This window comes from Mobula birostris, chromosome 17 (assembly GCF_030028105.1).
Source record: "Mobula birostris isolate sMobBir1 chromosome 17, sMobBir1.hap1, whole genome shotgun sequence".
Lineage (NCBI taxonomy): Eukaryota > Metazoa > Chordata > Chondrichthyes > Myliobatiformes > Myliobatidae > Mobula > Mobula birostris.
In genome coordinates, this window is record NC_092386.1 from 21,613,540 (window position 1) to 21,641,496 (window position 27,957).

Below are 27,957 nucleotides of genomic sequence, written 5' to 3' on the forward strand. Positions count from 1 at the left end.
TGGTGAACGCAGCAGGCCAGGCAGCATCTCTAGGAAGAGGTACAGTTGACGTTTCAAGCCGAGACCCTTCGTCAGAACGGTAAAAAAAGTAATAAGGTAGAACTTTATCTGGGTAATTTCAACATCAGGAAGTAAACACACACACACACACAAATGGTCAGTTAACCAATTTTTAAAGGATCGTTGAAGCTGTAGCTGCAAAAAGCTGATTTTTGTAGCATTTATATCTTGTGTCTGTATGCCTTTGACAATAAACTTGAACTTGGAACATCTAGACTTGCTTAATGATTGGAGAGGTCAAAAATACTGACAGCTACAACACAGAGTTCAGCTAATTCAGGAAAAGTGGCATGGAGGTTAAAGGTAATGAATTAACAGCCTACTGATTTAAGCGTTTACTCCAGAAACATGAGTTCAAATCCCTGCAATGCACCTGGGGGATTTAAATGTGCCTATTTAGAAATCTAGAATAAAAGTTAGTACCAGCAATATTGACTATAAAAGACAATTAGATCATAATTGTTAAAAATAAATATACTTTGAAGTGGCCAGCCAAGTTCCTCAGTTCTGGGGTAACTAAGGCAAGTTATAATGCACTGTTCTTGCCAACATTGTCTGCATCCCTCAAAAGAAAATTAACAATAATAGGATAGTAGGAAATAATAGGAAAACAGGATAATTGACCAACTTTCTACTGGAACTTAGCGTTAATATTCATTCAAGCAGGTTTCAAAGATTGCCCAGTGCTATTTGAAGACCCAGTCCATTATTTGTTCTTGACATTACTTTGTTAAACACACCATCAAGGCAGTTCTGTTGAAAGGTCATCAACCTGAGCATTGAATGTTTGTGTCTGTACAGACGCTACCTGACATGTGGAGTATTTCCAGCATTTTCTGTTTTTTTTTATCATTACATTTTAACAGGCAGCCAACTTGTAGTTTGTGAGATCCAGTTACTTAGAAAATGGTCACCACACCTGCTACAAACCAACAGTTACTAAATCCTTGTAGACTTTGTGGTATTTCTGAGATAGAATGAGGGACTACAAGGAAGCATGACCTTCTGAAATTACATATCACAGACAAGTTATTTTACTATTTTTTATGAAGGCTTTTGAATCGTACCCCTGCCAACACTGTTGTCAGCTCATCCTTGTGTGAAGATGTGACAGATAATATAATTCCAGAGCATGTATCAGTCGCATACTAAATCCCACAAAGCCATATCCCTGACTAATTACAACAGTAAACAATGGGAAGTTGTAAGGGTATCACAGAGTAAAAAGATTCACACATATCTCTTTCTTCAGTTATTGAAATTTACATATAATCATACATGATTTCTTTCTACTTACAAAACAAAGAGTTTTTACACAAAGAGTTGTTCTTTACACTCTTCCTTTTTAATTTCCATTATGTTGGCATCAATTATTTTAGTTTCCAACATAATTTCCTTCTATTTATATTATACTGCTAAGTATTTGTAGTATAGAATCTCAGATATATTTAAATAGAAGCATGAAACATACCTAAATGGATGTTTCAATGATTAGCATTAAGAAGTCATTACTCCATAGTTTTTGCTTATTGAATGAGGAAATTGGGAAAGATCTCCAACTTTCACTGAAAGATCTCCTTGTCACACATAATAGCGGTGGTCTAATAGCATCTCTGAGAGAAAATTTATTTTTCACTCTCTGATTCTGAATAGGGTGCTACCATCGTAATGAAGCAAAGTTGTCAGCTGGCACTGCATTTTAACCTCTGACCTCAACTCACCAAGGAGTTCTTTCATAGTCCCAGCAGCATCAATCGGGCTGGGGGAAATGTCCCCTGTGCAGCCTACTGCCTTGTTCCCCCTTCAATGGTGGCATACAGGCTTGGTCAAGCCTCACAATCCCACAGACTTAATAAACTAACCATTTTTTATGTTGATTTGATGGGTCTTCACCCATATTTTAAGAAAGGCTTTCACATGCATTTAGTTGCTAAGAGCCTTCTATTCTTGCCTTGAATTTGATTAATTTGTGCCATTCATGCGTCTGTTTTTTCAACATAATGGAAAAGAACTGGCTTTTAGTCAATGTACAAGCAATTTAAATCAGAACCCTTCATACTTTTGCAAAGGCAGTGCTAATGGCAGCTGTTACTGACATGTTAATACTTCCTAGTAACAAAAGTGAAACGTTTGTCCTGACAATTACATTGTACCTGTAAGGCTGCAGTTCTGGAATCGCACGGAGGCAACACCTGTAAAGTTCAAACAAGCAGCATCTTCCAAAAGTGCATTCCGAATCCAGTCTGTATACACACAGACGTACAGCAGTAATATGTTATCTCTTTGTTTGCAGAACTACTCAGTACGCCTGCCATTCTTCCCTCTCCCTCTCAAGAAAAAAAATCACTTAACTGTGCCTAGTGTGGTTGAGCAGATGAAAATGGAAACAAAACATACCCATGAGCCTACAAGGTTCTCCAAAGAGGCCGGCCCACAGTTGTAGATCAAGCTCAGATGCACAGACTTTCTTAGAGGCTGGTTAGTGCAAAAGAATTTATTTTATTGTCAGAGGTGATTTTATTCAGTTCCTTAAACAAAATTTATATTCTTGCCATTTGCCTGATATTGAAATTGCTGAAAATGAAAATAGAAATTTCTGATCTTTTAAAATTCTAATTTCTTGTACAATAAAAAGGCAAATTTATTTCTGGTAATTCTATCGTATTAGTAGCCATTTTCAGGATGCTGTTCCGCTCACAAGGCAGAGGCTGCTGGTAGTTATTCTAAGACAATCCTATTTTAGATGACTGCTCTGCATAAGCAGCACTCGACAGTAAAATATCCACTGCAAGGCACTTAATTTTGCCTTTAAATCACCCACAGTAGCTAGTTGTGCAACTGGCCTCTAGCACACGTTGTAGTATGTCACATAATTAACTGTGATTAATGCACCATTTTAAATGTCAAACAACAATAATTTCATAAGTGACACCGTGTTTTAATGCATTTAGAAAAGCAGGTGGCTCGCCTCAATGCCTTTACATACACTGCCTGACGGAACGCAAGAATGACCTGGCACATACACTGAGTCAATTAGTATGAGGAAGCACCAATGGTTTGTGGGTAATCATCTCAATCTTTTGCGCTTTTTAATTAAGACGTGGGAAAGCATCCACCCACTTTTAGGTAATGACTAATTCTTGGTTCTACTCCTAGTTCCATTTTTAAAATTTCCTAAATTAACAATAGTTAATTAAAAGCACAGTCAGTGATAATTTACAGTCACTTTTCTCAGATACAAAAACTGTAAAATATTATTTCCATTTAAATGAATTTTGTACTCATCATGCTAAAGATTATTGGCGCAAGCACAAAGAACACAACGTCTCCCAAGGGTCCTCTCCTGCTGTATATGATGTTTCGAACAAAGTGATATTTTGCTTTGCCTTAACAAATCCCTCAAATGAAACTTCAGCAGAACAGGCCTTATTACACCAATGTGACCTTTTCCATTTCCCATGCCAACTACTTTGTGACCTTTTAAAGCGAAATTGGTATTTAGAACCAAATTAGGAAGGTTTTTTTTGCTAATGCCTCATTTTCATTAACAATTAGAATTAAGCAAGTTCAAAGTCACAGTAGATGTTTCACAACCAGCAGTGAAGAAGAGCTTTCAACCCATGGAGACAATTTTAACTTAATCTCCCACATGGAAAAGGATTAGAGTTAGGGTTCAGAAATGGAAATGAGATAGTCAGTTTTGAAATGTAGTACCAGAAGTCCCAGTACCAATTACTCTATGGGACGTCCCACCTGCCCACTGTAAAAGATCTCATGGTATTACTGAGCACTGAGCACAGAATTCATTCTGCTGTCTTGGCTGATATTTAGCACAGTTAAATAATAATAAAACTAATTATAATCTTTACAACACTACTAATTATAGGGCATAGTTCAACAAATTAACCGCTGCTCCATTTTACATTACACAAGTAACTCTACTAACTTTATCTTATATATAGGATTTGAGCACGGCTGTCACTGCTACCTTCGCCACAGCAGTGTAAAATGCTTTGCAGGGTTCAATCCCGTCTTTGCCTATAAGAAGTTTGTCCATTCTTCCTGTGGCCGTGTGCGAGCTTCCTCCAGGTGCTCCAGTTTCCTCCCACATTCCAAAGACATACAGGTTAGTAAATTGTGGGCACGTCATATTGCCACCGGAAGCATAGCCGCACTCGCGGGCTGCACCACGGCACATCTATGGACTGTGTTGGTCCCGGACGCAAACATGTTTTGATGTCAACATGAAAAATAAAGCTAAACTTTATCTTTATGTACTGGTGAAGTACTCCCAATCAGGTAGTTCATTCCAGGCTTTCAGGTCACACAGTGTGCCTTTTACACTCCAATGGCCACTGAGACTTCCTGTGAGATAACCTACAGAAATGCACATCCCTTCCTTGAGACAGCTAAGCAGCCCTGGCCAGTGTCGGATCTCTGTTCATTTCTGACCCTTAGGATTCTTCCAGGAGTCAAGAACGGTGAGCAATTTTAATTGCAAGATTTCAGTTTTATTCTAAGAGTACAAAGAAACATACAAGTACTAAGCAAACTAAATAAAGAGCCGAGAAATGATACTAAGAGGGGAATTAATGTTAAGGGGTGTAAGACAAAGGAATAAAGAAATAAAAGATGGTGCTTCTGAAAAGTCCATCATTTTTAGAGGTAAGATAAAGAAAATTCCTTAGATAGCAATAAACTAGTTAATGGCTTACATAATTAAAACAATTACATCATGTGGGTAATGTGCTAATACTTAGCCAATGAAAATGAGGAAGGCGATAAACCGTTATTTTAGCTGCCATACCACTTTCTGCCAGAGAACGTGAAAAATACCTGAGTTTGTTAAAAAGTACAAAATCCTATGAAATGTATTATTTTAAAAAAGTGGTTATTTTGAGCAAAGATAAATCTCCAAGATTATAGTGCTGAAACTATCCACATTGTTATTTCTGCAATGAGAACCCTCTTTCCCAACTGAATCCCACAAATGCATTTCAATGGGATGTTTCCCTCTCATATTATCCCATTTTATGATCAAGTGACCCACTCCCATTGTTTAAGAGCTGAAGCTAACATTGGATTCGGAGAATTGAAAAGACACACAAGAAAGAAACACCAGGTTTTTAAAAATTTTATTTTTAGTCATTTGATACTGTGCGGCAGTAAGATCTGATGATGCTGGCACGTGTCAACTGAGTTGGGGTCACAGCCAGCTCTCTCTCCTCTGCCACACCCTCTCCACTCTCGGAACCTGTGAACGGACGTCTCAGAGAGCAGCACTGCCACGTTCTTCTTTCCACTTCTGAGATGAAACGCTCATGCATTATGAAAGGGTTTAGAAGGTGTGGATATCAGGTAAAGTGCTCTGATTTGAGAGTTGGGTTTCAAGGGAGACAGATTAAAACACAATGATTTAGTGGATGTGGATTAAAAACTGAGGGATTACTTTAAAGAGCTGGCCATAGCGTCTGTGGCTCCAAGTAAAAGTACCTCGCAGATTTAGAGCAGGACAGCGTTGCACTCTGAAACATCTGTCCTCATGTCCTCAGACTGGAAAGGATATGGCAAAGGAGGATCTCAGCTGTGACTAGCAACCTAATTGATACTCTGAAGTCATGTCCAAACCTTAATCGCTCCACAGACTGAGTGACTAAAAATAAAAACTGACAGAACTTCCTATTTCTTTTATATTCTGTGCTTATTTTTTTCCCTAAATAAATTCCATAAAAGCAAATTTTATTCTGTATCTCAAATTCTTTGGGCGGTGATTCATGATTTCCATAACCGAAACAGACATAACGCGGGAGGTGTCTGCACACCGAATGTACTTCAACGAGTGCAGGCTTCGCTCAGGTGTACAGTGTTCTGAAAAGGAATCAACCCGAAATGTTGCAAAGCTGCCAAACGCACCCCTGCCAGCACCACCCCTATAATTTCCTGCCCGTTCACCTGTTCCATTTCTCAACTACCAGACATTGCATCAGCTCACAGACAATGAACTGTAGCGAGATGCCTGCTTAGAAAGTGCATCTCAGCAGCAAAACTGTAAAAGGACGTGGCCTTCCTACCAAGACAAGGTGCTCAATAGATCAGCCAGTGGCATGAGAATCAAGGTTTTTCATCATAAGACTGGGATGACTTCAAATTCAGATGACAACTATGGAAAGTTCTTGTCTAAACTCCGGTACGATGCAAACTTCATTTCAACATTGGGCTTTGATCAGTTTCACCCCCCCCTCCATTATGTTAAATAATCATTCATTAAGTTGTGATGTTTCTCTGTAATCGCAAGTTTCAGAACGAGTGTTTAGTGTCGCTATTGTCTGCCAGTACCATGTGAGTACAACTGATTATACACCTAATATTAAGAATAGGTACCAAATGTTCTGAACATTCTGAACTACAAACAAGCTGAATCATCAGTGCAAACCTCTAAGCAGGGCTTCTGAAGTTCTATGCAAGGTGGTGTCTAAAGAGAACTGCATGAATGAATCTGTTATAAGCAAGTGTGGATCTATTTTACAAAGGGCATCATTCACATTACTGCAGACAATGGAGTGTGCATGATACAATCTGAAAACATGTTTACTATCTTAACTATCTAAGCTTTGTGTTATGTTGATTACATTTCTTCAAAGCCACCTCAAATCCATTCCTCAAATCATCGAGCAGTATTTCTTCCTGAGAAATGACCTAGGTTCAAGGCAGGTGCTGTTTGTATTTCACTCTGTGGCTTGAATATTAATGTTGAACCTCATGTTGTTAAATGTTTTCTGCCTAAATACACTGCTGAAATTTGTCATCATTCCATTGGCTTCCAGTATAAATAGCAGGAGGCTTTCAAAATGGAAATATCTGTAAACAGGATAATTTAAATATATTTGCCTGTAAGCATAAATGACAACTGTCGCCTTTCATGCTGAGGCAAACTATGGGATACGAAGCGTGATATTTGTCATGATGTCAAGAGTGTTTTTTAAAAAATCAAATGTACTCGGTTTAGAAGGACAATTGCCCACTGAGGAACCAGGGAAGGAGAAATTTTAATCACTTCTAATGGTACCTGTGCTCCTTCAGTAAGTATACCAGAAGCTTTTCAACAGCAATATAAGATGATGAAGTTTACAGTTTCAAACATCTATCAACTCATTTTGTTCAGCGAACAGAGTGACTCACTCACCTCTGTCACAGCACAAGGACTCTAACAAGGAACTGTCCTATTCTCCAAAACTGTCTCAGGCTGGCACTCCCTCCAATCTACCATCTTAAGGGAATTAGCAGACAAAAACTTCAACAAGATCCGTTTTCACTTGGGAATCTGTATCTTAAGAAGAAAATCTACCATGATGCTTCCTTGTGTATATAATTTATTACATTTACTCCAGGAGTCAATTGTTTCCCAAGATACCGATTAACTCTTGGTAAACTCTGCACCTTCAATTACGTTTTAAAAATGAAATTGTACTTTATCAGACCAAGTGAAACATGAAGGTCAGGCTCTCTTTAGTCTGACACTACAATGCTCCATAGCTCACTTAAGGAAAATAATTTGGTACTTGCATTTCCCATCCCACATCCTGACACCCACCAAATTAATGCCAATGGTAATCATCAATCAGGTTTGCAAAGTAAAACTTTGCAATGACCATCCATTTTTAATTTTGTAATCTCACAAATTGCACCTAATGCAGACTGCATTGAAACCGGTTACAGATATGGTGCTCAAATTCACCAAAAAGAAAACTCCTAGCTTTAATCTGTACGTTGTATACACACCTTGAATTTCTTAATGAAAGGAGGTAGAGTGCTAAACCAACAAAGTCATCATAGGTTTTGAATTTCAAAGCTGCTCACTAAATTGAACTCATCCCTGAAAGGTATACTAGTGGTCTGCCAATAATTGCATTGCTTATAGGCCTACCACAGTAATCTTTAATAGTGCTCAAGTTTGTGTACCTTCTCACTAAAAATATTGCCTAGGACGGAGGCAAGGGTAGATGAGACAGTCAGTGGTCACAGGTCTGGCATTAAGGGACCAGAAGTCGGACTTATGTGGTCAGGAGTGACATTCAAGTAAGTGGTCAGAGAACAACGGGTGGGGGGGGCACAAAATTGTTGGGGTATTAGGGCTGGTTTTGTAGTCTTGGGTTTAAACACAATGTGGGGCAGTGGAGTGGTCGGGCCTTAGATAGTGCTATAGCGTGGTCTTCGTCAGCCACTGCACCGTGAAAGCCAACAGGTCCAATAATGGTTGTTCTTGGATGAATATGACCTAATCTCCCCTAAAGGAGCGCGGCATGTGGAACGGTGTGAAAATATCATCACATGTATTTGCTTGGAAGTGCCTGGTTGCATATCTAAAATGAAGCACAACAGCCTAGAAACCATTTCCTATCACTTGATGCTGAAATAAACCAGTGGTGCATCATTTGATTTCTAGATTATTCTCTTTTAAATTGGTAAATGCACAACACATTTCAGGGCTTAACTTGTGCTTCTGAAAGAGATGAAGTATTCTAATGCATAGTGCGCACTGGTAAAATGGATAAAATGTGACATACATTATTGATATGAAATATTGATCAAAAGACAGTAATACTGAGCTTGCAGCACATGAAAATGTTCCAGCACCGTTATCCCCACACTGAACTAACACAACTACATCACTATGCAGAGGAATTGAAGAAAAAGACTACATGCAGTGAATAATATGAGGAGCAAGTTAATTTTTTTCTTCTACTTTCTATTCAACAGATAAACAATTAAGTTTATGATATTATCCAGGAATTAACGCATCTTCCTTGCTATTGCTGCATGCTTGAACGGTGATAGACAATCTCCAAGTCATGGGACAATAAACATGTCTCCTGATACATTCTCACTATTATTATTTGGAGACGCCCCAAATAAAAAAAAAGCAGACAGGTTATTTTAGTTCAGGCTACCCACTCTCATGACAAACTGTTCCACACATTCACTGCATACTCCACCCCCAACAGTGGACTTTTGATCTTCCCACACTCAGGCAGGAATCTCCGCCATCCTATCGCCCAGCTGGCATCCATGTCTTCCTGAGCAAATACCCCAATTTTAGTCATACTTGAGAGGACACTATCCACTTCATACAGAAACAATGCCCCCCAGGGATTCAATGCCTCTGTTTCCTTCCCATCTAATTACTTCAAAGAGTAAAGAAAATAAATCATTTAGGAATCAGTGGAGAAATATAATCGTGAAAGTGTAATGTGAGTTCATGTTTTGAACATCTCTTGCCACAATGGTCTTATGGCTTTGTTGTAGAAACTTCAATTCCGTCTTGCTGCTGACTCCCAATAGAATAATAACTACTATGTAGACAGGCAAGGCAGTCAGTTTTCCTCCCATAACAGAGCCCTTCATTTTTTAGGGAAGAGTCTGGCTTTGCATTCTTAGGAGTGTCTCTGACAAGTCCTCAGTTGGTATTTACGTGATAAGTTTTTAATGTAAAAAGAATCTGACAGTTTACATAAGGGACGTGACCTCATGACTGCAACCCCTGGCTCTCTGATTTTCCAGATGGAAGCAGATTAGTCTCCAGCTTTCATCCTTGAACAGGAGGGGCTTTTTTCTTCATCCGTGGCAAAGCTGGTGGAAAAAGTGATCTTCGTGACTATATAACTCACACAAAAGCATGCATCACAAATGTCTGCTAAAGTCTATTCTCCACAAAGCCCTCTTAAAAAATCAACAGAATAAAAATGTTAATCTTGAAGTGAAAGGGTTATTTCAATTCAATGCTTTCCTGGAAGTTAACATGGAAATTATTCCCCCAGCCTCTGCCCCCAAAAGAAAAGGTGTGAAAGTATTTCACAATAATCCCCAAAATGTATCAGAAAAAGAATAGCTCGAGAGTTTGAAGTTAATTCTTCCCCAATAAAGGAAATGGTAATAGAAAGACATGGGTGGCTAATCAAAGAGGGCCAAAAGGTGAATGCCTATCGTGTGAGCACATTTCCCACTTTTCCGAAAGTCATAAACTGAATAACCAGATTAGAACTGAACGGACTAAGAAGGATGAGGGGGACATGTAAGCACCATCCACTCTTTATACAAAAGGCGTCTTCAGATGCTGCGCATTTCTCCACTTCCCCACCATAAGCCATTACCTCATTATTCACTCTATTTGCATCGCTATAGCAACTCAATACAGAAACAAACCATTCCTTAGCATCCTGGCTCACCAAAACATCTCTCACTGTCACATACCTTAAACATAAATACACAAAGGATATTATATTCCCATTTTATTCATTTTCAGCCAGCTTTTTTTTTGCATGAACAGGTTATAAATACCAGTGGCTTCTGGAGAATGCTGCCCTTAATAAGAATTACTGTGAATGATATTAAAACTCACGTTGTGTTTTAAAGATCGAGCCAAGTCGGAGGAAAGGTCACTTCAGACCAATGTTGGCAGGTCAGTAAGGTACAAATTACACTCTGACCTCAAACCATTTGGATGCAAATGTGAAAAGGGATTTCAAATTGATTTGAGTTTGCTTTGCTGTGTTTGCCACAACAATGTCAACCAAAGCTGAAAATAAAGGCCAGACAGCTCTGAAGTGTTCTCTCATGGTTGGCCTGTACCTTTGCCAGGAACTGGTTCCATATTCACTGCAGGAATGTGCTTAAGTAAGACAAACAGCTGCTTACCGTGGGCTAATGACCTTGGTCAACGCTTGCATTGTGCATGTCTGGTAAATGGACACTTAGGAGTGAGGCTCGGGGTTCCAGATCAGAGCAATGAGGTCAGCAACATCACAGCTCACTGCCTCTTCCTCAACTTCATGAATTTCTTTTACTTCAAAAAACTTGCTTAAAGGACAGAAACACAGTAAATTATAGAACTTCCTCATTTTCTAATGCATTGTCTTTGTCTTAATGTACAGGTTCTTGCTTCAGCACAGCCCCAGCGATGTTGACTGCCCCTTCATAATCAACTTGTTTTAGATCTGAGCTTGGTACTGAAAAGTAACAGGTCATATCAACCTCGAGGCACTTTATTTTGCCCAAGACTCTCAAAGTCCAGATGACTTAACAGTGTGATGATAACTAAAGCATTAATGGAACTTGCAATCTTTGCATTGCTATGAGTCATACAGTTCTCATGAGAGGGAAACAGATTTAATGCCAACGGTAACATACTGGTCTGCTTGCAATTCTACAGCAAGGAGATACATGGAACTGCAGATGCTGGAATCTGGAGCAATAAAAAAGGAGCTACAGGAGCAACAGAGAGTAGGGTCACACAGCATCTGTTGAAGGAAATGGACAATTGATGCTTCAAACCTAGGCCACGATCTTAGCATGACTGAAATTGTAGCACCTTTGGAATTATCCTAACATTTTCAGTACAAAAGAAAAGGTTCTGCTTCCTCTAAAACCCATAATAAATTAGTATTGGTGTGAATTTCCCATTAATTTGAATACAGATCTGTCAAATAGGGTGTGTTATTCAGTCCCAAATATCAAAATTACTGCACCCCGCCCAAAAGCTGCACCATTTAGTTCAAAAGCAGTTCAGCAACAGCCATTCTGTAGTTAAGCCTCTAGAAAAGCCCCTCAGCACTGACTTTCCCAAAAGAGCAAGACATAGTGCAAACCTACAAAGACGTGTAGAGCAGAGTTTTATTTGAATGGAATAAGGCACTCCACATAGGTATTTGAATGAAATAGTTTGTGTTTTAAAACTGCAAAGGGTGTGTGCTATAGTCTCAACACACTTGGCAGATCAGATGCAGGACCTCAGTCTTCATAGTTGATCCAAAGAAATTATACACTTTTCCAAGGAATTTTGCAAGCAAAGCATTATCTGAGATGTACATACTTAAAACTACATTAAAATTATATTGGCTGTCACTGGCCAAAGATTATTCTGTGAATTATACTGTAATAAGATCTGTTTTACAACTTCAGAACCAAGCAGCAAGTCTAGAGATGTACAGATGTAACAGATTAGAAGCAGAAACTGAAAACTTTCAATTGATGCGTTGTTGTCAGGTCTCTAGCTTGCAAGTCAGCTTCTTCTTATTTGTTTAAGTACCTGGTTGGCACCTTTTCAAATCAAGTCAATTATTGCCTTTGTAAACAATGTCATATTTTAATAACTTAAAAAAGAACCGCAGGAGCTTTCATAATAAAGTGTTACAGCAAAAGCTCAGGTGTTATTTTGTACGTTTATTTATTTATTATTATTTGTTTTGTATTTGTAATGTTGGCTTTCTTTTGCATATTGGTTTTGTATGTGTAGTTTTTCATTGATTCTATTGTATTTCTTTGTTCTGCAAACGCCTGCAAGAAAATAAACCTCAGGGTAGTCTATGGTAACATATACATAATTTTGATAATAAATTTACTTTGAACTTTGAAAGTGGAGGCAATTTGAGAGAGAACAGAGGAGCAGAGGGCATGCTGGAATCCGTTCTGGGTTGAGGGCTGGCTCCTGCAGTCCAGCTCTCCTGTCTGTGCTGCTCTCCAGTGTTTGCTCCCTGGAAGACAAGCCTGATTGGCTTCATCTATGGCTGACCCAGAGCGAGATGAGGAACTGCAATGTGCTTGTCCTTGCAGAAACATAGCTTCGGGACAACATCCCATACATCATCAATCTACAGGCTATGCCAGTCAGGGACTTGTGCGAATATTACCACGTTTGTATTTTGTGACTGTATGTATCATAACTCTGTGTACTGTGTGCTGCATGTGACTATATGTACTATGTATGCACCTTGGCCTCCAAGGAACACTGTTCCATTTTAGTGGTTTACTTGTACAGTTGAATGACAATTAAACTTGAACTTGAAGGTTGAGTTTTATAAAATAGACAAACCACACTGATCAGGCTAATTGCCAAGTAATGGAAAAGCATAATAGTGTGAAATGATAATGAAAAATTAGAAAAGACGTAAAAAGACAGCTGATTCATTGCTCTCATTTTTTATACAGTTGCTCAAGGTCAAGGATGAGTTGCTTTCAATCCACATCTGTGAATTTGAGGTGGCTGATGAAGCCAACATGTAATGACAAGCGGACAGATGCTACTTGACTGTGGAGGCAGCTGGAGATTGTGCAATGTTTCTGTTATTTGCAAATAGTCTCTTCATACTCCATTCTAGGTGCTCAGTGGCTTCCCAGATACTCCTTGTCCAGGATCCCATGGCTTGGTGAGGATGTTACATTCTGTCAGGGAGACATGAACAGTTTCTCTGCCCTCTTGGAAATCTCTGCCTTGACAGAGTTCTGAAACAAGCTCTATATTCTGAAGTCTGATTTTGGACAACACACATGGTAACCCACCGAAGCTGGTTGTGTGACTACAACATTGACACTAAGACATTATCTTGACCTTATTTTACCTATCCTGTCAACCAATTTGGATGATTTTGCAGATGTGGTTTTGTTGGTATTCCCCAGACTCTGAAGGGTTAAACTTGGCTGTCCAAATCTCATACTGGAAGCATACAGGGAGGGCAACCACTGCTGCTCAGTAGACCATGACCTTGGTGATGGATTTGAGATTTTGTTCTTTGTCATCCATCTAACCCAATGAAAGAAAAGACCTCTGTTTTTCAGGGTACAGCCACAAATTTTGATTACCGGACACAGCATTGTGCAACAGGGGTCTTTAGAGAATGATAATTCTGTTCCTGATGTTTAACGTGAGGTCCATGATTTGTAACTTTAATGAAGTGATGAATGATGACCTGTAGCTCAGTCACCAAGTGCAAATCTACAATACTGAGATTGGAGTGATCTTGTGCTGGATTAGAGACATCCGAGGCTGAACTGTCTTTTGCTCACTCTGCAAATCCAGCCCATCAGGGAGCTTGTTTTCATGAGGCAAAATTCTGCAGCAACGAAGATTATGACTTTGGGATGATACACCATTGTTTAACCCCAGACTGACAACAAGGAGCTTCACCTTTTTATTCCAGCTTCTTCCTTCTTCCATTCCTGTCCCGATGAAGGATCTCAGCTTGAAATGTCAACTCTCCATTCCCCTCCATAGATGTTGCCTGACCTGCTGAGTTTCTCCAGCATTTTGTGTGTTGCTCTGGATGTCTAGCATCTGCAGAATCTCTGGTGTTTGTGACCATATATGGGAATCATAATGTTACAGATTCAAACTCAATCCATTGAGTTTCATAGCTTAGTTGCCCCCATGGGAATTGTAAAGAGTGAATGCAGGATGGGGAACTTCGAACTGTGAAAATTCCACTAAGCTATGAATATCACCATGTACGGTCTTAATCTGGGAACTTTGTTTTCCAGTGATCTTACTGGTTCCATTGAAAAATTACATCACTCTCTGATTTTTTTTAAGTTAATTAATAGTATGTTGGGATATTGGCAGGACTAACATTCAAAAGTTTAACATTCGGAAATCTAAAGGATGGCACAGTAGCACGGCAATTAGTGCAATGCTCTACAGCAGCATTTGTAACATCAGGGTTCAATTCCCGCCATTATCTGCAAGGAATTTCTACGTTCTCCCCCGTGACTGTGTGGGTTTACTCTGGTTGCTCCAGTTTCCTCCCACATTCCAAAGACATACGCTTAGGGTTAGTGAGTTGTGGCACAGGAAGCGTGGCGACATTTATGGGCCGGCCAGCAAAATACTTGCCAATTTGATTTGACACAAATGATGCATTTCACTGTATGTTTCAATGTACATGTAACCAATGAAGCTGATCTTCACCATTAAAAATAAATTGTTAGTCTGGACCACAAAAGTCCTGAGCAAATTGGATGATCAGAGTTTTAATGTACATTGCTAAGATCACATAGAGAGGTAACAACGTGATAGATGAGAGTAAATATACTGAAGAATGGATAGAAGTGCTCCTTAAGTTGCTGACGTGTGCTCCACAAATTCACCTGGTGTCAGCTATGACAAAGGGGCTGAGAAGTGCCTGGATTCAGTTTCCAATAGAAATTTGGCCCCATGGAATGGGTAAAAGAATGCAAGTGGCAGACACGTAGGCTGGATGGCCACAATTTCAGTACTGATTATTGAAAGATTGAAGTCAAAACATCTCTTACTCATCGAAAATGCTTCTGGTAACAAGATTAAGATTTTTGATGTGATGACATTTGCATTTCACATTTGAACCAGCAGCTGAATGAAGTTCAGTCAAAGTTAATAGTTTACTTGCATGGCTTATTATGCTGACCGATGTTAACGATACGTGCATTGACAATTGAACTTTAATCCATTGTTAGTATCAAGTAATGCAAAATCAGAAGAAGCATCTTCAAGCAACTTATTTTACCCCATCCAAGCTATTAGTATGCATTTTCCCTCTTTCTAATCATCCTTGTGGTGGTTTCAAATTACAGCAAACTTTGTTGCAGCTAATCTTGCACAGCCTTCCACAGTTACTAGGAACTGGGCCAATTTTATTCGAAGTAAAACTGCTACAGTTAACAGGGAAACTAAATATTTACATCTAAATGGACTCTCATATCAGGGCTATACGCTTGTTCACACAGCTGTCCAACCATTGAGCATATAAGCTTCTTTTAAAGAAAGCTGAATTATGATTTATATCACATCAGACAATAACTTAAGTCCACACTAGTCACTTTCAAATAACATTGTGCCAGTTCATCTTAGTCCTGCTATGGTGCATTTCCATTCTTGTCACATTAGTTTTGTATCATTGAAAACCAAAGAAGTGGCATTGATTCAGATACTGTATATAGTTAATGCATAATATAGATAACCTGGATAAGGTAATTCTGGATTGGGTGTTAAGTAGTGATTGGATTAGGAAGCTTAAGGTAAAGGAACACTTAGGAGGCAGTGATCATAATAGAATTCACCCTGCAGTTTGACAGGAAAAGATGGTCAGATGTATCAGTGTTACAGTGAAGTAAATGGAATTTAATAAGTATTTTGCATTAGTCTTCACTGTGGAAGATATTAGCAGCATGCCAGAAGTTAGATAGTGTGAGTGGGTAAGGTGTCTATAGTTGCTGTCACTGAGGCGAAGGTACTTAGGAAGCTGAAAGGCCTGAAGGTAAATAAATCACCTGGACCAGAAGAACTACACCCCAAGGTTCTGAAAGAGGTAGATGAAGAGATTGTGGAGGTATGAGTAACGATTATTCAAGAACCACTAGATTCTACAGTGGTTCCAGACGAGTGGAAAATTGCAAATCTCACTGCACTTTTTAAAAAGTGAGGTAGGCAGAAGAAAGGAAATTAAAGGCTATTTAGACTGACTTCAGTGGTCAGAAAGATGTTGGTGTCCATTATTAAGGATGGTCAGCATGGTGTCCTTCAAGGGAAACCTTGCCTGACCTATCTGTTGGAATTCTTTGAGGAAATAACAGGCAGGATAGACAAAGGAGATTCAATAGATGTTGTTTACTTGGATTTTCAGAAGGCCTTTGACAAGGTACTGCACGTGCGGCTGCTTAACAGGATCATGGTGTTACAGAAAGGTACAAGCATGGACAGAAAATTGGTTGAGTGGCAAGAAGCAAAGAGTAGGAATAAAGGAGGCCTATTTTGGTTGGCTGCCAGTCAATGGGGTCAGTATTGAGGCAGCTTCTTTTCACATTATATGTCAATTATTTGAATGGTAGTATTTACGGCTTCGTGGCCAAGTTTGCAGATGATACAAAGATAGGTGGAGGGGCAGGTAGTGTTGAGGAAAGACTTTGGAAGATTGGGAGAATGATCAAAGAAGTTATGGGGAGAAGGCAGAAGAATAGGGTTGAGAGTGATAATAAATCTGCCGTGATGGAATGAAGGGGCAGACTCGATGGACCAAGTGGATTAATTCTGCTCCTACGTCTTATGGTTTTATGTCTATCTCATTTTGTTCCCTTACCCCCTCCCCACCCCAATCCTCTCTATAAGGTACGGATCCATGCTGAGACATGACTTCTCATTCAAACTATGTAATATGGCATTCTGCCTGGTTTTGAGAAATTAGAACTATACTCCAACTGCACAGACCTCAGAATGGCTTGGGTACAGAGTCATATTCGGGGAAGTCTGACAAGAGTGAATGACAGATTAGACTTCATTCACATCTCAGATGCCAAGGTAGTTAAGGCAAAATTGTTTTTGGCCACCTGCTGGCTGGGAAATAAGTGTAAAGTAACACTTACTCATTTACAGGGATTCCTCCCTGTGTATTCAGAAAATAAACAACTTGCTGAGAGATAGATTGGCTTCTAGTCACTAGCCTAACAGCAGCAGGATCTGTGGTGCCAAGGATCAGCAGGCAACCATCAAGGAGAAGAAAGCCAAATGAAAGCCAGACAACTGCATTAGCCAGACAATACACAATGTGTCAAGAAAACAAAACTTAGAAATTTCTCCTTAAATAGCCTGAGGGCTAAAAAAAAATCAGATGATATTGGGATGAAAATTATTACAGCAGCATAGGAGAGAAAAACAAAAAATATCTTGATTGTTCAAGAAAAGCTAAGGAGGACAATACAAATATTTACACATAAAGACTTTATGGATTTGGGGTTCTAAATAAGATTTATATTGGTCAAGGAATATCTAAATATTTTAGTATACGTGATTCTTCACCCTCACAGACATCATCACCTTTGTCTTTAAATAATACAACCTGTACACTGTTGGGTGACTGAGTTTAGTTTTTGAGTGAGCCTTCAGTTTATAACAAGTTATTCTTTTGAGTAATTTTCCCTGACTTAATTCCTTGTCTGGGCATAAGAAAACTATTCATTAATATCTATAAGAATGTGCTTTAACAGTAAGGCCAAGATACAATTCCATCTCATCTCCAAAGCATTCTCCTGTTCTTGGCAAAAATCGAGCACACCACTCCTTGCTATAATTCAAAGTCTTTTTTTAAGTAAAAGTGGTGCAAGTGATGAGATTTTTCTTTGGCCAGCTTTATGCTGAAGTATTTCCAATCTGCTTTAAATTTTAAGAGGGAGAATTCCATCCTTTGGTACAATGGCTACTGTGGCTAGGTGGGGTAATAATGGATGAATCCCAGATGGACAGAGAGTAGGAGGATAACACAGAAGCCTAGAAACACACACCACTGACAGGAAGAAACATTTCACTGGTAAAAAAAAATCTGATTGATCAAAGAAAGGGAATATGTGTTTAATTTCCCTTTAACTCAATCCCTACTGAACTGCACCCGAAAAGATCAAGGTGGGATTTTCTTTCCATTAAGGTGTTTCCATGCTGGCTCTTCAGGATGCCCTTTGCTCTTTTGTAATATGTTGCAGATTGTTCCTGGTTTCCATTTGAAAAGCTGGTCACAGCCATCTATTGAAGGGTTGTTTATTGTTTATATTGGTAATTACCAATAATGCTGCACGCAAGTGAAAGGATTTTTGTCAGATATATTTCCATAGTCAGAAAATAATTGTTTTTGGTTGATTTAAACATTCTCGGTTGTGTCCCTTCAATGAAAGGCCATCCAGATTGCTGGACAAAGTCGCTTTGAGAATCTTCCTTCAATATTCCTGAAATGTATGTTTAAAATACTTTATTCCTTTGTAGAACTCTTTACATTAGTACTTAGCAGCTGAAAAGCATGGACAAGTTAACACTTCGTTAAACAAAATGATTATTGGGAGCAAACAGTGAGCTGGGAATCTAGCCCTTTGAGCTCTGAATGGAGGTAGTCATTTTAAACAGCTTCTTGTGAGTCAAGCCACTGATCCACAGAAAAAATAAATTCAACAGTGCCACCCCCCCCCCCCCAAACTGCATTAAAAGAGCCACTGTTGCCTTAATGTAAACAAACTGTCTATTTGGCAGAATCCAACATGGTGTCAGCCACTGGAACCACATGCAATTTTGATTAATATGTTTGAAGAATTTAATCTAGGAAAGAGCTTTCTAAAAACCATACTCACTAATTTATGTGAAAACTGTCTTCATGGCAGTCTTTTATGGAGTTGAAGACTGATTTGGGTTTGCTCGCGTTCCAGTGCAGAAACCCAAGCTTCACAGTTGTGATGAAGACGAAGGTCTACAAAAAAGCAGGGTCTGGTAGGTCCTGATAAGGGTCTTGGCCCAAAACATCGACTGTTTACTCTTTTCATGGACGCTGCCTGGCCTGCTGAGTTCCTCCAGCATTCGGTGTGTGTTGCTTAGATTTCCAGCATCTACAGATTTTCTCTTGTTTTTGGTTGGACTACTACCCTGTGAAGTCTCTTCCATTGATGCCTACCCTGAAGAAGTTTAAATCTTCCCTTCGATAGGAGTTCAGTGAGATTGCCTATGCTTCTTTAAACAAGCAGTGCACATTATCCAGTTCTCAATATAAGCTCAAGGAGTCGCACTATATAAATGGAAACCAGACTGAAGTTCTCCTCATTCTAATCCCATCCCAAAATATTGCACAGAAATCTTGCTTTGATCATCTCTTTAGGTCCAACACCACTTTGAAATTGCAGACAAAGATATTCCCCATAAAAGTGCCAGAGTCTTCAGAGCTAAATTTTCATATTTCATTATCAGTGCCTGTGACCAGTACAAGTGTAGTTGCATTCATTAGGTATGAATGGGGAACATTATTACCACATCTGGTCAAGACATAGAGTAGCAATATATACTAAGCAGTTGTAAGCGGTTATAAACTAAGCAGTTGAATCCATCTGCTATTACAGTCAAAAAAATTCAATTTTAGGATCAATGCTCATGCTCACCTAGTTGAGAATCAATGCAATGCCTGCTAGAGTACAAGGCTGGAAGTGATCAACAGTATTAATGTGCTATTTTCAGCAGTGTGTAGAAAGTAGGACAAGTTTACAATAACCTATGCTGATTGGAATAATGTCTCCCTTGTTATCTGTTTCCAAATAGGGTTCATTGCCTCCAGCATAAATGAGGAACCAAAGAGACTCTACAAACACAGAACATCAGCCATCACTGTTGGAACCAATATGCGAGCATTTACCAATGGTGTAAACTGAGCCTCGATGTCCTTCGGCTATTCTGCTTAATCCCCATGTAGTATTTCTTGCATATAAGCATGCGAATTCCTTCCCTACAACAGCAGCTAATGGCTGTAACCTGCAAAATCTGGTCAAGAGTTGAAATATGGTACTAGGTTAATGGCTTGAGTTCAAAAGAGCATGGTGAGGTCAATTCCAAGTACCATTTTCCACAATTTACATCTCACCAGCTGTATTTGCAATCAAATGCTAGCCAGAGTCGAAGAATTTATCCACAAGACTTAAAAGATTTTAAAGATTTTTAATTTTTAAATAAAAGACTATAAAAGACTTCAATATTTCTAGAAAAGGTAATCTCACACATTTCACTTTTTCCAGCGTAGTGAATGGTGAGAGATCGTTATGTTTTCTAACATAAAGACACTTCCAAAGTCACTATGCACTGCACCCTATTTTATTAAGGCAAATATCCACAATTCTTGTCACGGACATGTCAAGGTAAACTGATCTCTTGCCACAAGCTGGATAGAGCACTCTGGATTTCTTGCATGCAACCCAAGCTGTTACAGTTCTGATGCACAATGGAAGTAGTTGTAAGTGCTAGCCTTTGCCATCATCACCCAAGGGCAATCAGCGAGGAGGCTAAAATATGAAATGACTGTTTTTCTGCCTGCACATTATCACTGTGGTGCATTTTTTAATGCTGCGTTCATCAGCTTTTGCTAATAGTAGGCATTTATTTCTGCATGCTTTTCAGAATCTTTCCTTTCCAACGTTATCAATATGGTTCCCATTTTAAAAATTCTTATTCTGTTCTTAATCCCTCTGTTGGTTTCCTTAAACTCCACCAGCCTCATATGCTTAGATCACAGGCCCTTGATCATGTTCAAATTTGGTTGTTCCACCACAGGCAGCAATGTCTTCAGATGTCGAGATCTTAGGCTGGAATTCCTTCCCTAAAACCACCCCCCAGCCCATCTCTCTTTCCTCTTTTAAGTCAGTTCTTATCAAGTGCTTGCTGAGCAAGCTTTATTCATGTTCCTTTCTGTCCCCCTGTGTTAAATTTTGGTTTTTAACAGTCCTGTGAAGAGATATGTCACTATATTGAAACTGCTTTGTATATATTTGTGGTTTACCATCTCCATTAGTGACTAGATCTCCCCACCATCCAGTGGGGGACAAAGTCAGCAGCTTGAAATCACAGGATATTAATACATCAGATAACCCACCCTGGACCCAGCACATGGATTCAATCTTAAGGAAAGTGTACTATCATCTTTGCTTTCTTAGGAGGTTAAGGAGGCTTGGTTTGACATTGAACAATCTAACGAACCTCGACAGAAGTATTGTTAAAAATATTCTGACTGATTGCATCATGGTCTGGAACAGTAATTCAAATAGTCAGAAACATCAGAAGCTGCAGAATAGTGGGTCCTCCCAATACATCACGGGCACATCCCTCCTCACCATCGGTAGTATGCCTCAAGAAGGCAACATCTGTCATCAAAGATCCCCACCATCCGGGACATGCCTTCTTTTCACATCTACCACCAGGCAGGAGGTAGTGAAGCCTGTGGACCGACACCACCATGCTCAAGAATGGCTACTTCCCTTCAACCATTCAATTCTTGAACCAACCAGGGAAACAATAATCACTACAGTTTATCAACACTTTGATTACTTTGTGCTAAAATAGATCTTGGTTTTTTGTTCTAATTGTATTTTTCTGCAAGAGCAATTGCATATACAGTACTGTGCAAAAGTCTGAGGCACATATAAAAAGTTAGGGTGCCTAAGACTTTTTCCACAGTACTGTATTTGCCAATGTGGAGTGGTGAGTAAGTTTGTATATCTGGCGAGAGCAAAGGTTATTAGAATGTCTGCGGGCGGGGTTGGGACAGGTGGCAGAGAAGGAGTGCCGGGGTGGGGAATGGTGTGGGTGTAGACGCACTCAGCTCTGACACACCAGGCAAGATTATTTGATTCCAAACAACTGGTTTACTGATCATTACAAAATGCCTCTCTGGTGCTTCCCACTCCCCCCGCCTCTCCCTTCCCCTTTTGCCATCCATGATTCCCCTCTCTCTGCTCCCTACCCACTCTCAATCCACAATAGTGACTCATATCACAATCAGGTTTATCGTCATTCACGTATGTTATGAAATTTGTGGGTATTTTTGTGGCAACAGTACAGTGCAATACATAAAATTACTACAGAACTATGCAAGTCTTGGTCTCCTAAGCTATATATATGTGCCTAAGACTTCTGCAAGGTACTGTAATTTATATTTTTCTTGTGAATGTTGCTTATATGATTCTATGTGCCTGTGATGCTGTTGCAAGTAAGTTTTCATTGCATCTGTGCATGTATGTACTTGTGCATATGACAATAAACTTGACTGAGACTGGAAAGCTTACTAGCAACAGGTCTGGCTTGGCTCGATGTGCCAATACTAAACACAGTCCATGTTTGTTTATTTATTTATTGAGATACAGGGCAAAATTGTCCCTTCTGGCTCTCTGAACCACGCCGTCCAGCAATCCCCCGATTTAATTCTAGCCAAATCATGGGACAATTTATATTGACCAATTAACCATGTAAATGAAAATGAAAAAAAAAATAAGCATGGCCACAGGGAATCTGAAATAAAAACAGAAAACGCTGGAAAACTCTGAGCAGATCAGAAGAACATGTAGAGAAGAACATCATTGTATAGACTTTACAACATGAGCAGCACATTACATTCAAAGGAGTTTAAATATCGCTTAATAACCATTTGTTTCACTATCAAAGAAAGTCGCTATTCTGGCCGCTGCTCTCCCACCTTCTCTACTACCTAGACAAACTCCTCATTTCTCTCTTTCTCAGGTTTGATGAAGAGTCTCTGACCGTTAATGATAAATGCTTCTCTTTTCACAGATGCTGCCTAAACTGGCGACTTTTTTTCCTGGCATTTTCTACCTCTATTACAGCCGAGATAAACACAGCTTAAGGCACAAAGTTAAGGGGGCTTTTCTACAGCAAGAACCCATTCCCTAATATCAATTTTCAGCACCTAGTTGTATGTAATAGAAAGTCTGGTGTAGAAGGCTTTCTGAGCATGTTTGTAAGGAGCTAGACAGTGGGGGGGGGGTAAGGGTTTGGATTAGTATGACTCATATGGCACTGTGTTCATCTTATAAAACTTATGTAATATAAAACTCAACATTTATTTCCCATTTCTCCTCACACTTCAGTAAATCAATGAAATTTTAAAATCTAACTGTACATTATTCATGAAATATTATTTCAAAACTTGACTCTTTCAATGTTGACTAATAGCTTTTCAGGAAAAATTTTAATCTATTATTTTAAATGCAAGTAAGTTTTCCAGAATTTAAATTCACCAAACAAGAGGAGTATTTGTGTAACACTGCAGCCTATATACTGATTCTTATCTTGTTCCCCAACTGTTCAGCAAAGAGATAAAGTCTTCAAGGAGACATCATTAAAACACAATATTTTTAAGAGCCATTAACTGAGAGTTATTACTCAAAGTGAGATAAGAACATAAAATGTGAAACATTATACCAACTTAATAAAAACATAATACCCAACAGAAAAATAAGAAGCATGAATTATGCAGAAGCAGCATCTACTGAAGTAGAGTTATGGCCTTGCAGTCATAAGATTGTTTTCTATTGAATTTTAAAACATGATATTATATGGTAATATAAAGAAGAAAAAATATTTCCCAGCACTTAAAGAATTGTGAATACTAAATATATTTAATATGGAGAGAAGATGATCCAATTAGCTCAATTTACCTCTCCCAAGAAAAAGCCTTAGCAGAAAAGAACATTTCCCAAACGACCCAAAATGTAGATGAAGTAGCCAGATTAGTGATTTTTTTTATTACTGTAGTCGTAACCTCTATAAGCAAGCATCGCAAGTGCAGTCAACCGCCTGAGAAACATGGTTCACTTCTAGGATTCCATATATCTGCCAGATCAGCTCCACCTGCCCATCAGCAGAAGTTTTCCAAAAAGAGGCGGAGATAAATGTCAATGTGTTTTAGCCTGAAGCGATTAGAAGCTTTCAACATCACTTCCTAAATGGGATATAGAATAAGAATTTTCTTTTGAAAAAGTTTCAAAGCACGACAGCAACGGGAAAAGCAACAAGAGCTAGTTCAAATTTTGAAATCTTTAAATGGTGCATTCCCTTTGGCTATGAGTGGCTTTTTCACTCCAAGGCTGCAAAACAGTTTTGCTTTTTTTTTAGAAAAGATAGGATACTGTCATCATTGTGCTGCTGTTGTATCTGAAGACACAGCCATTCCAAATTGCTTCAGGTTTAAGTTAAGAAATGAAGCACAGCTCTGCAACCTAACTGCACAACTTATTAACATACTTTCAGCTATCTGAAATTTGACAGAATGCTAATGAATCATGATCAAGCTCTCCATACCCCCTTCTTCCTCAGCTCTCCCTCAAACTTGGTTACATTTTCTAATAGAAAAAACATTGGTTGCAATTTGAATTGCCATGTTTGTTTACTTTTGCCCCTGAACCACTCACTCTCTTCTCATACAGATAGATCCCTAAAGCAATTTGGAACGGCTGTGCCTTTAGATACAACAGCAGCACAATGATGGCAGTACCTTATCTTTTCTGGAAAGAAAGCAAACGTCTAGCTAAGATTGCAGACAGAGGAATTGCAGTTAACCTCCTCTCTAAGCTGATAACTTAGTTCTCCCTTATAGCTATGATCCATTACAAAAACAAGAAATAAATTGATAATTTGAGCAACACCATAGCTCCAAATGTGCAGGACTTTAATTTTCACAGCCAATGACATTTAAACACCACATATTCTCCTAAAATTAATAATATTTATGGCAACAGAAATCACAATTGTGAATCAAATCCTAACAAGCAAATCAGGCTGATGGGGTTTATTTGTCACTACTAAGGCTAAAATCCGAAAATCAGTATTTCCTTACATATATATATTTATTTAGAGATGTAGCACAGTAACAGGAATTTCCAGTGAGTCTGCGCCACCCAACTCCACCCATGTGAACATTAACCTGTACGTCTTTGGACTGTGTTAAGGAACAGGAGTACCCGGAGGAAAACCACACAATTACAGGGACAACATACAACCTCCTTACAGACAGCAGCAGGAATTTTCTGGAAAGCCGTTCTTTTCACAAATGCGCACCTCAGTTAGAAATACAAAATGGGAGGCCATTAAGCTTTTGTCCCCGATCCAAACATCATATTCTGCTTTCTGTAAGATCATATGGTTCTAATTCTTAAAGCAGTGACAACTGAATACGCTACATTTCCACTCCCGTGTCCTCCCCACTCCTAACCTGGATGTGATAAAAGTGCTTTCCAGTCACACTCCGACAACACTAGTCAGACATCTCGAACGGGGCCAGCGTTGTGGCTACTAATTTATACCATATGGTACTCACTCCCATTGGAGCCGTTAACCATTTCCCCCAGACTTCACTCTGATTCAAAGCAAAGCTTTATTGAAGAAAAGGCTCAATTTTAAGTTGCAGATCATTGGGAGATGGTTTCCCTCATTCCTCCCCCCCCCCCCCTAATTCCCATTCCTCCTCTTCCAAGCCTTAAAGCCACGGAACTGAATCTGGAGAATCTATCTGGTTCAGTCTGCCGAAACAAGCTCAGCTTTAATTGGCCAAACCGAAAAGAGAATTCCAGTATTACAAGGCAAGGCTTGCATTAATTACAAGTCAATGATGAAATAACGAAACAAACTGGATTGTCGAGTACCAACTAAGATGGCTTATCATTTTCATCTGAGAGACACCACAGCTAACCAGAGCTGATCCATAATGTCTATTCTATCAATAACAAATGATTTTATCAATCATTATCAAAGAAATCATCTGAATTCTCTATGACATGGTTAGCCTAGAAGGTAAATATGAATGTAATGCTTTCCTGGTTACCCAGTCTAAAATGATTATTTGTACATCTCTTCTGTTTATAATTTTCACTTGAAAAATCAAACTGAAAAATTCTTCGCAAATAGCTGTCTTCAGATACACTCAATGGCCACTTTATTAGGTACATCAGTACACCAACTTGGTCATACAAATATCTAATTAGCCAATCATGTGGCAGCAACTCAATACATAAAAACCAGGCAGGCATGGTCCAAGGATTCAGTTGTTTGTTCAGACCAAACAACAGAATGGGGAAGGAACGTGATCTAAGTGACTTTGACTGCGGAATGATTGTTGGTGACAAACGGGGTGGTTTGAGAATCTCAGAAACTGACGATATCATGGGATTTTCACTCACAACAGTCTCCAGAGTTTACAAAGAATGGTGCGAGAAACAAAAAAAAATCCAGTGAGTAGCAATTGTGTGGGTGAAAACACATTGTTAATGAGAGAGGTCAGATGAGTTCTCTCTCATTGGTTCAAGCTGACAGAAAGGTGACAATAACTCAAATAATCACACAACAGTAGTATGCAGAAGAGTATCTCTGAATGCACAACACGTCCAACCTTGAAATTAATGGACTACAGCAGCAGAAAACCATAAACACACATTCAGTTACCACTTTATTAGATATAGGAGGTACCTAATAAAGTAGCCTCTGAGAGCATAATGACTACGGAAGTTAATTGCCTCAGTACAATTTAGTTAAATATACTAGTAACAGTACTAAAGCATTCTGTACACCTCTACATTTTGTGAATACAGTGGATTCTGGTTAATTGGGACACATCAGGACCAGTACAGTTTGGCCCAATTAAGCAACTGCCCTGTTTAGCCAAAGTTTCATGGAAGTAGTTAAAAAGAAAAAAGAACAAATACTGTTTAACTGAGTAACAATTTATTGAGTTATTGATGGAGGAATTCATCTTCTCTTGTGTTCTGTTGATTGAATATAAACGAACAAAATCGGTAGAGACTCCTAGTGCAGATAATGGACTACGTTCATACAATATTTTAGATAATTGCATCCACCAAGACTTCACTTTTATTGTAATGTTCAAGATGCCCTTCAAAATTCTTAGCTTGTTGAAGTATTGACATCATTTCACTTTCACTCTTAGCCATTTCTGGCATCTCCCAGCTTGAATGTTTGAAACTGCAGTGAGCAAAACAGTTCTGAAATGTTTTATTGCTTATTTCTCGCCAACTATCAGTGACAAAATTCCCTGCCTTTTGAACACAAACACATGCAGCTGAAGTTATTTTAAAGCTAATTGCTCTAAGCTCAGTGTAGTGTCTAGTGGCCATGCAAGTGCACATGAATGACGCCACCTAGAAAACTATTCGGCAACAGTCTCCTGCAGTAATTAAGCAACATAATGTCCCCAATCAATGAAGGGATTCCAAGAGTGGTCCCAAATAAAGGGCTGCCCCGATTAACTAGTGGCCCAATTAACCGGAATCCACTGTATTCAAATTACAAAATATTTTGCACTGACCCTAGGCTGTTTTCCTTTTCCCAAGCTGATTCTACGCAATTAAAAGCTCTTGGAGATTGCACCATACTGAGCAAACTAATTCAGAGTATCACATTAAACTATACTGTTCAAACATTTCGTATATCATTCATTGAAGACAGCTCCCTTTATGTTCCACTTTCTTCACATTTATTCTTGAGGGGTGGATTTGACCAGAACACTGTGGTAATTTCTGCACTTTTTCAATTAAGTGACAGGTGAGAACAGTGCTATTTTGCATATTTTATCTTCTCCCAGGGTAATATCACATAATAATTGCCATTGTTATGCCATCATGAAGACATGTTGCTGCAATAAATTGTGCTAGCAAAGGAATTAATTATTTCTCAGGCTTCAGAATAAAACTAGTGGTTTATATTTCAAAATTATTTTGTAGTCTTTCAGGTACAAGTGGGATTCATTTTAATTGATTTTTTAAAAATTCAAATAGAGGTGAGTGACC

The 27,957-nt window shown here is 38.9% G+C and overlaps 1 protein-coding gene across 2 annotated transcripts in view; it reads right to left on the minus strand.

Annotated features, from left to right (window-relative positions):
- The window catches only part of LOC140211375 (ephrin-A5-like), a 200,449-nt gene that overhangs the window by 141,791 nt on the left and 30,701 nt on the right, over positions 1–27,957 (minus strand). The gene's annotated exons all lie outside the window — the stretch shown is intronic.